The sequence below is a fragment of the Carlito syrichta genome, unplaced genomic scaffold (assembly GCF_000164805.1).
Source record: "Carlito syrichta isolate Samal-C Ts95f unplaced genomic scaffold, Tarsius_syrichta-2.0.1 Scaffold315954, whole genome shotgun sequence".
Taxonomy (NCBI): Eukaryota; Metazoa; Chordata; class Mammalia; order Primates; family Tarsiidae; genus Carlito; species Carlito syrichta.
The window spans coordinates 1,579-10,521 of NW_007260050.1; the positions used below are offsets into that span (position 1 = coordinate 1,579).

Sequence of the window (8,943 nt, forward strand, 5' to 3'; positions counted from 1 at the left end):
GGTAGGTTATTCTTGGTTGAAATTGTTTATCTTTTAGAACTTGAAGATAGGGCTACAAGCTCTCCTAGCCTGGAGGGTTCTGTAGATAAATCTGCTGCTATTCTAATTGGTCTTCCCTGGTAGGTAGTCTGACCTTTTTCTCTTGCAGCCTTTAGGATTTTTTCTTTTATGCCTACTTTGTTTAAGTGAATTATTATATGTCTGGGAGTTGTTCTTCTCATTTGTTGTCTTGCAGGGGTTCTCTGAATCACTTGTATTTGAATTTTTTCATCCTTGATGAGATGAGGGACGTTTTCTTGAATGATTTCATGAAATGTTTGTTCCAGGGTGGTCTCTGTTTCTCTCTCTGCCTCAGGAAGGTCAATTACTCTTAGGTTCGGTCTCTTGAAGTGATCATTCATCTCTTGAAGGTTTTGTTCTGTCTTTTTGAGCTTCTTTTCTATGCTTTTGACAGTTTGGGTTAGTTCTGTGTTTTGGTCTTCGAGCTCTGAGATTCTTTCTTCTGCTTGGCTAATTCTGCTTTCCATGCTTATTAGTTTGTTATTTATTTCCATCACAGTATTCTTTACTGCTGTTATTTCTGACATCAGCTCCTTCCTATTTTCCTCTTGTCTTTCCTCAATTTTTAAAATTCTTTCTATTAATGTCTTGATGTCTGGGTTTGTTGCATGTGACCAGTCATTCTGGGGGCTCTTCATTGTTTGTATTCCCGAATCTGTTTTCTCAGTGTCTGATCTCCCAGGGGTCTGTGTGAGACCTATATTCTTCTTTTGGTTTTTCTTCATTTGTGTGGTCCCCCCCTACACTTTTTCCTTCCCTCCACATCACCATCTTCTTTAATTCTGTTATTCAGGGGTAGAGGGATTGCTTTTACGTCTGTTTGTCCAATCTCCTCTTCTTTATGTATGCCCCTTACTTTGTTCAATTCTGGAGTTGCACTGTAGGTTGGGGGTGGTCCTTTTTGCAGTTTTGAGATTTACTTAAAGGGGAGCTGTGATTCAAAATCTTATCTGCAGGTTCTGGTATTCACTGACAGGTGTATGGATAATCTGAATCCCACTTCCCACTGCCCTGGAATCTGCCCATGCAGTGGGTCTGTAGGTTTACTCCCTGAAATAAAATGTGGTTAGCAGAGGGAAGAAAATGGAGCAGAGAGTGGGGAGAAGAGGGGGGTGGAGAGAGAGAGAGGCTTAAGGGGGGAAACAGACGAGTGTACCAACAAATGGAGAGAGAGACCTAAACTGAAACAGATAAAAACAATAGACCACAGCTACAGACTAACCAACTCCCATACACAAAAAATAAAACATACAATGATGCTAACATACAAGCTAACCAACCACCTTATTGGTGTGCTGTTCCTCTATACAAAGATATGGTTTACTGAGAGGAGAAAAGAGAAGAAAAGGAAGAGGAAAAGAAAAAAATGGAACAAAACAGTAGGAATAGAATTAAGTCATTAAACTAACAGAACCAATCGAGCACACTCTGAGACTTTTCGTTTAAGTCCAATGTCCTTTCAACTCTGATTTCTAGCTGTCTTTTCAGCTGGTAAATTAGTTTGCAGTTAGGGTCAGTTGCCCCTGGCCTGCTGTGAAGGACAGTTCAGATCATCCTCCGTTTACCACTCAAATCTGGCCTGTGTCTATTTTTCAAGCTTGTTTCTCCCGTTTCAGTGTTGTTACCTTGAATTGCCAGCAGGTGGTGCTATCTCAGCTGCTCGCCCCAGAGGGGGTGGGGCCGGACTCGGAGTGGGGCAGAGGCCGGAGATGGTAGTCTGCCTGAGGGCACACGGGAGGGAGGAGACCCACAGCCAGGAGGACGTCATGGTGGCTGCAGAGGTGGCAGCCATCCCAGCAGATCTTGCCTACAGGGGCTTCAAGGACTGAAGTCGTGGATCGCCTCAGGCTCGGGTGGCGCGATGTGCTATGGCCGCCAGGGAGGCTGCAGTGGCTGTCCAGACCGCTGCGATGCCCCAGCAGGCTGAAGAGCAGGCTGCCAGCTTTGGGGTCCGTAGCCCCTGGGGAGAGAGCCAGAGACCCTCTGTGTTCTCCTTTGCAGAGGGTTTCATAGACCAGCTTGCCCCGTCGCCATCTTGCCAGAAGCCCAACCATTTTTTTTTTGAGTTGGAGTCTCACTTCTTTGTCCAGGCAGGTGTGCAGGGGCATGCATGCTCACAGCCACCCCAGCATCGACCTTCTGGACTCCAGTGATCCTTCTGCCTCAACCTTCTGAGTAGCTGGAACTACAGATGTACACTACCACACCCGGCTATTTTTTATTTTTTATTGTAGAGACAAGTTTAGGCCAGGTTGCCTGGGCTGGTCTCAAACCCTCAGGCTTAGGCAATCCACTTGCCTCGGCCTCATTTTAACAATTTTTAAGCATACTGTTCTGTGGCATTAAGGGGATTCACATTGCTATGTAACCATCCTCACTGTTAAGCTCTTGAACACTTTCATCTTTCTAACTTAAACTCTGCCCATTAAACATGCAAGTTCTCATTCCCCTCTCTCCCTCAGCCCCTGACAGTCACCCTTCTGTTTTCTGTCCCTGTGAATGTGATTATTCTAGGTATCTCATATAAGTGGAATCATACTACTGTATTTGCCTGTCTTTGTTTTGTGTTGCTATACCTGAGACTGAATAATTCATTAAGGAAAGAGGTTTATTTGGCTCACGGTTTTCGAGTCTGGGCAATCCAAGATGCTGTATCTGGTGAGGGCCTTTGTGCTGGTGGGGACTTGCTGCAGAGTCCTAAGGTGATAGAGCACTTCATATGATGAGGAAGATCTTGCGAGATGACCAAACTGACTTTTACAATAAACTCACTGTCATGATAGCTAGTTCACTCCTTCTGTCACCTATTAATCCATTTCTCTCTGAATGGATTACTCTTTTCATGAGGGCAGAGCCCCTATTCCCCAATAACCACTTAAAGGCCCTACCTCTTAATACTGTTAGATTGGGAATTGAATTTCAACACGAGTTATAGAGGGGACAGACATTTGTGACTGACTTATTTCAGTTAGCATGCTTTCAAGGTTCATCCTCTGATGGATACTTGATTTCCTTCCACCTTTTGGCTTTTGTGAATAATGCTGCCATGAACATGGGCAGTAGAAAAATATCTATTTGCATCCCTATTTTCAGTTATTTTGGGCATATGCCTGGAAGTGAAATTTCTGAATCATGTGGTGATTCCATGCTTAATTTTTTGAGAGACCTTAATTAATTTAAAAAGTCAATATCTGTATGGACTTGTGGTTTCCTATTTTATTCGATGGGTTGTAATCTGTTCATATGATTGTATTTTCAGGTACAAATTGTCCCTACTTGAGCCATGGAGGGTCCTTCAAGTTAGCTTCTGTATTCCTCTGACATGTCCTCATTGGAACTCTTTCTTACTGGTGCACGATAGAATGTCCTGAGCTCATCTTCTTAACTTTTATTCCTATCCCTGGAATCAGTCCTTTCTCCAAGGAGCCCAGTTTCTTTTATTGGTGAATGGTATTTGGAAACCCACTCAGGGTGTCCTTGCTTCCAAGACCTTTCAGAAGAGACAGCTAGGAAATGCATGTGACTGTGTGTGTGTGTGTGTGTGTGTGTGTGTGTGTGTGTGTGTGTGTGTGTATGTGTGTGTGTATTTATAAACGTGCACCCATACCCAGGAGCATACATTTTGATTTCTCTATCTATATATCTGTCTTTATGTGTCTTTGCACTGATATCTCCATTCCCACTCTAACACCACAGGATTTATTCTGACTTTCTCTGGTCCCATATTTTTGTCTCCCTCTCTAACAATGAGAAACTTGGCTTATTATCCTCAGTGTTTTTACTCATTCAGTAAGTAGTTTATTGATTTATTTACTTATTTGCTCAATCTCTTTCCATGTGCTCAGTTTTCTGACCATGTGGTCTTTTTGGGCCTGACCCAAAAACTGCCATCAACTCATCAATTCATTGTCTTGATACCCCCAGCGCCAGTCCTTTATACCATGACCCCAGCCCCATCTACTATGCTAGCAGGATCCCAGGCCCCTACTAAAAGGCAGGGAGGAGGCATTGGCCAAGGAGAAGAGGAGAAAGGGACAGGGAAGGTCACAATTTGTATTTTTATTAGCTACTCTACTCATAAGGCATTTTAGTTGAATTGTTATAGAAAGTTGTGCTGACAGAATGCTTTGTTTTTTTTAATTATTCTCTCTCCTTTTAAAGATGGTTTCACCCAAATATCACTGGTGTGGAGGCAGAAAACCTACTGTTGACAAGAGGAGTTGATGGCAGTTTTCTGGCAAGGCCTAGTAAAAGTAACCCTGGAGACTTCACGCTTTCCGTTAGGTAAGTTGGAATTAAAAGAGAGAAGCCTGAGAATGTTTTCCAAGTAGAAAATGGTAATACCACCCTTGGACAACTTGCTTCCCTTAGAATTTGAAGGCCTGCCTGACTGCCCTGGCAGAATTTGAAGGCCTGCCTGACCTTGCTGGAGCACTGGCCTACTTGTAGTAGGGTTCAGGTGTGGCCTCCTGGGAGTCGGAGGCTTGGGCATTCAGTACAAGGGACATGCTGGGGGCATTTCTTCTCTCCCTGAGAGAGCTTGCTGAAGGTGAGTTGGAGTAGGGTGAGTTCTGAAGCCTGCAAGGTTGAGCATCTTGAACCTGGTTCCTGCATTTTTCCTTTCTGTTGACTTCTTAATGGGAAAAATACCATTTAAAGGTTTCTTCAGATCACTTTCCTTTGTCAAAAAATACAGCATGGCTAAGGAAGTTGTGGTCCCCTTTGTTCCCCTGCCGGGTCCCATTCCCCTCCCTCCTTCCCCAGAGGAAACCACTGTCAAGAGGTTGGCATATATTCTTCCTGAACATGTTTTTATACTTGCACTGCATTTGTACCGTGTATGAACAATATCAAGTGGGTTTGCGTGTTTTTCAAATTCATATAAATGGATTTTATATGAATTTTATGTTTCATTTTGAAAATTTCTTTAACAAATTTTTTTGAGTTCTATGTTGGTACATGTAGATCTAATTATTAATTTTTTTTTTTGAATTGGAGTCTCTTTCCATCACCCAGGCTGGAGTGCAGTAGCATGCTCATGGCCACCCCAGCGTCGACCTGCTGGGCTCCGGCAATCCTTCCGCCTCAACCTTCCAAGTAGCCGGAACTACAGGCGCACACAACCATGCCCGGCTAAATTTTTTTATTTATTGTAGAGTTCTGGTCTTGTCAAGTTGCCTGGGCTGGTCTTGAACCCGCAGGCTCAGACAATCCACTCACCTTGGCCTCCCAAAGTGCTGGGATTACAGTCTGAGCCCCCAAACCCGGCCTAATTGTTAATTTTAATGGCTGCGTAATAATCAAATGGTGTGAACATATCAGTTTATTCAGTGTCCTAGTAATGGACACTGGGTTGTTTTTGTTCTAAATTTGTATGAACAGCATAGTAGGCATCCTATTACATGTCTCATTGAGCAGGTATGGGAGAATTTTTCTAGAAATTGACTTTCTCTTATATACTTATTCTCCTCAGAACTAAACAGAGCTAAATCAACTTACTTTATAAACTTGCTTTTATATTATTTAAAATTACTTTTTATTTTTTCCTCATGCCAGAATGGTAGTGTGCTGACTTCATAAGATTTGAGAGATACATCTCACACATGAGTATGAAAACCCAATCCTCATGCGTATGAACTACAAAAGGATCTAGTATTACATTTAAATAGTTAACTATAGCAGGGTGTGGTGGCATGCACCTGTAGTCCCAGCTACTCAGAAGGCTGAGGTGGGAGAATCACTTGAGCTCAGGAGTTTGAGGCTACAGTGAGCCATGATCATGCCACTGCACTCTAACCTGGGTAACAGAGCCAGACTCTCTCTCTTTTGTTTTTTGACTCTGAGTCTCTGTCGCTCAGGCTGGAGTGCAGTGGCACGCACATGGCCATTGCAACCTTGACCTGTTGGGCTCAGGTGATCCTTCCGCTTCATTGTTCCAAGTAGCTGGAACTACAGGCATGTACCACCATGCCCAGCTATTTTTTGATTTATTGTAGAGATGAGATCTCACCAAGTTGCCTAGGTTAGTCTCCAACCTGTGGGCTCAGGCAGTCTTCTCACCTCGGCCTCCCAATGTGCTACCACGCCCAGCAAATTTGTGATTTATTGTAGAGACAAGGTCTCACCATATTGCCCGGACTGGTCTCGAACTCCTGGGCTCAAGCAATCCTCTTGCATTGACCTCCCAAAGTGCTGGGATTATAGACATGAGCTCCCATGCTTAGCCCAACTTAGTTTGAGAAATTTCAGACTTATGTTGAAATGTGAATACAGCAAATGTCCATATTCCCTTCATCTGTTAACATTTAGCCATATTTACTCTTTCTCTCTTTCTTTTTATTCTTTTACAAAGCAAGATTTATTGAGAGGACAGAAAAGCTCCCACAGTGGGAGTGGACCCAAGGAGGTTGCCCTATTATTTCTCTTAAGTGTGTGTTTGGGTGTACTTTTCTCTCTTTTTTTCCTACATTTTGAAAATAAGTTGCAGATATGATGACATTTATTTTTACCTCTAAATACTTCAGTTCGTGTCTCTTATGAACAAGGAATTCTCCTATCCAATCACAATATGATTATTACATATACGATTTTTTAAAATGCTTTCAGTATTTTCCTTATTTCATTATTTCTATGTTTGTCTGTTTGGTTTTGAGTCAGAATCTCACTCTGTTGCCTTGGCTGGAGTGCAGTGGCATGCTCACGACCATTGCAGCCTTGATCTGCTGGGCTCAGATGATCCTCCCGCCTCAGCCTTCCAAATAGCTGGAACCATAGGCATGCACCACCATGCCCAGCTAATTTTTAAAAATTTATTGTGGGGACGAGGTTGCCAAGTTGCCCAGGCTGATCTTGAGCCTTGCCTTGGCCTCCCAAAGTACTGGGATTACAGTTGTGTGCCACCGTGCCCGGCTTTATGTTTGTTTGTTTTAACCAATTAGTCATACCGGTAGTTCATTCACTTGGTATGAGGTGCGGAGAATTGCAGTAGGTGCTTCTGTCTTGAGCCAAGTGTCTTTCCTAAAGTTCTAGGGCTTTTATATTAAAACATCTAACATATAATACATTTTAATGTTGACTTGATAATAATATATGATATGTAGCCCATACTCAAATTTCCTTCATTATTTCAATAATGGGGTTCATAAGCCTCAAGCTCCTCAAACCAGGTTTAGAGACTGGCTGAGTATTTGTTTCCTTTCTACTCTCCTTTAATCTGGCACAGCGCCCTCTTCTGGCCTTTCTTCTTTCTTTCTTTCTTTCTTTCTTTGAGAGGGGAGAGGGCTTTTTGGCATTGATATCTAGGTCAGTTATTTTATGGTTATCCCTCAGTCTGGATTTGCTGGTTGGTTCCTCACTTTTAGGTTCAGGTTACCCATTTTTGTGAAGCATACCATAGAGAGGATTGTGTGATTTCACACCAGAAGGCATATAATGTCTGTTTGCTCCATTTTTTGGTGGTATCCAGTTTAATTAATTGATTAAAGTACTGTCAGTCTTTTTCATCATAAAGGTACCTTTTTCCTTTTGTAATTAACAAATGATCAGTGAGATGATAGTTTGTGATGTGTGAATATCCTCTTCCCCAACACATTTTCATGTACTATTTTTAGCATTTGTTGATGAATTTTGTTTGAATAAGTTATTGTACTGGCAATTAAAAAATTTTAAATTATTATTTTTTCCACATATATTAACATTCTTCTATTAAAATATACTCCAGTCCCCTATTTTATTTTTGAGTATTACCGTGGATTTAAGGATACTTTTTGTTTTTATCCAGTGTGTTTTAATTTGTTGGTGTCATTATTCATTTTTTTCTTTTTTGAGTTGGGATCTTACTCTGTTGCCTAGGCTAGAGTGCAGTGGCATGATCATGGCTCATCGCAGCCTCAACCTCCTTGGCTAAGGCAGTTTTTCTACTTCAGCCTCCTGAGTAACTGGGACTATAGCTGTGTGTCACCACTAATTTTTTTTTTTTGTAGAGATGGAGTCTCACTAGGTTGCCCAGGCTGGTCTCAAACTCCTGGGCTCAAGCAAAGTGCTGGGGTTATAGGTGTGAGCCTGACCTTACTATTCTTTTTTTTTAAGTCAAACTCTCTCACTGTCTGTCACCTAGGCTAGAGTGCAGTGGCACAATCACAGCCATTGCAGTCTTGACCTGCTGGACTCAGATTATGTTTCCAACTCAGTTTTCCAAGTAGCTGGAACTATAGATGTGTGCTACCACACCTGAGTGATTTTTTTGATTTGTTGTAAATTAAAATGTTGCCCAGGCTGGTCTTGAACTGCAGGGCTCAGGCAATCCTTTTGTCTCTGCCTCCTAAACTGCTGAGATTACAGGCATGGACCACTGTGCTCACCTGGGTGTTATTGTTTTGAGTCAGGTTCTCACTCTGTTTCCTAGGCTGGAGTCCAGTGGTATGATCACAGCTTGTGGCAGTCTCGACCTTTTGGGCTTAGGTGATTCTTCTGCCTTAGCCTTCAGAGTAGCTGGGACTATAGATGCATGTCACCACACCTGCCTAATTAAAAAAAAAAAACATTTTTTGTGGAGGCAAGGTCTAACTATGTTGCCTAGGCTGGTGTCAAACTCTTGGGCTAATGCAGTCCTCCTGCCTCAGCCTCCCAAAGTGCTGGGATTGCAGGCATGAGCCACCACACCCAGTGAGGTGTTTGTTTTTATGCTGTGGGTGTCATTGCTTCTAGGCTTCTATAGTGGAGAGAGCTGGAGAATAAATATTTGTATGTATATTTACTCGTATATTTATTTATTTATCAAAAAATTGTTATATTTATTTTTATTTTAATTTAATTTAATTTTTAAATATTTATTTATTTATTTATTTATTTTGAGTTGGAGTCTCACTCTGTCGCCCAGACTGG

General features: G+C 42.1%; 1 protein-coding gene across 1 annotated transcript in view; it reads left to right on the plus strand.

The window, feature by feature from the left end:
- Nucleotides 1–4,225: 4,225 nt before the first annotated feature.
- PTPN11 (protein tyrosine phosphatase, non-receptor type 11) overlaps nt 4,226–8,943 on the plus strand; it is a 47,640-nt gene continuing 42,922 nt past the window's right edge. The window contains exon 1 of the mRNA XM_021706720.1: nt 4,226–4,344. The gene's annotated coding sequence lies outside the window, so the exon portion shown is untranslated. The remainder of the gene's footprint in view (nt 4,345–8,943) is intronic.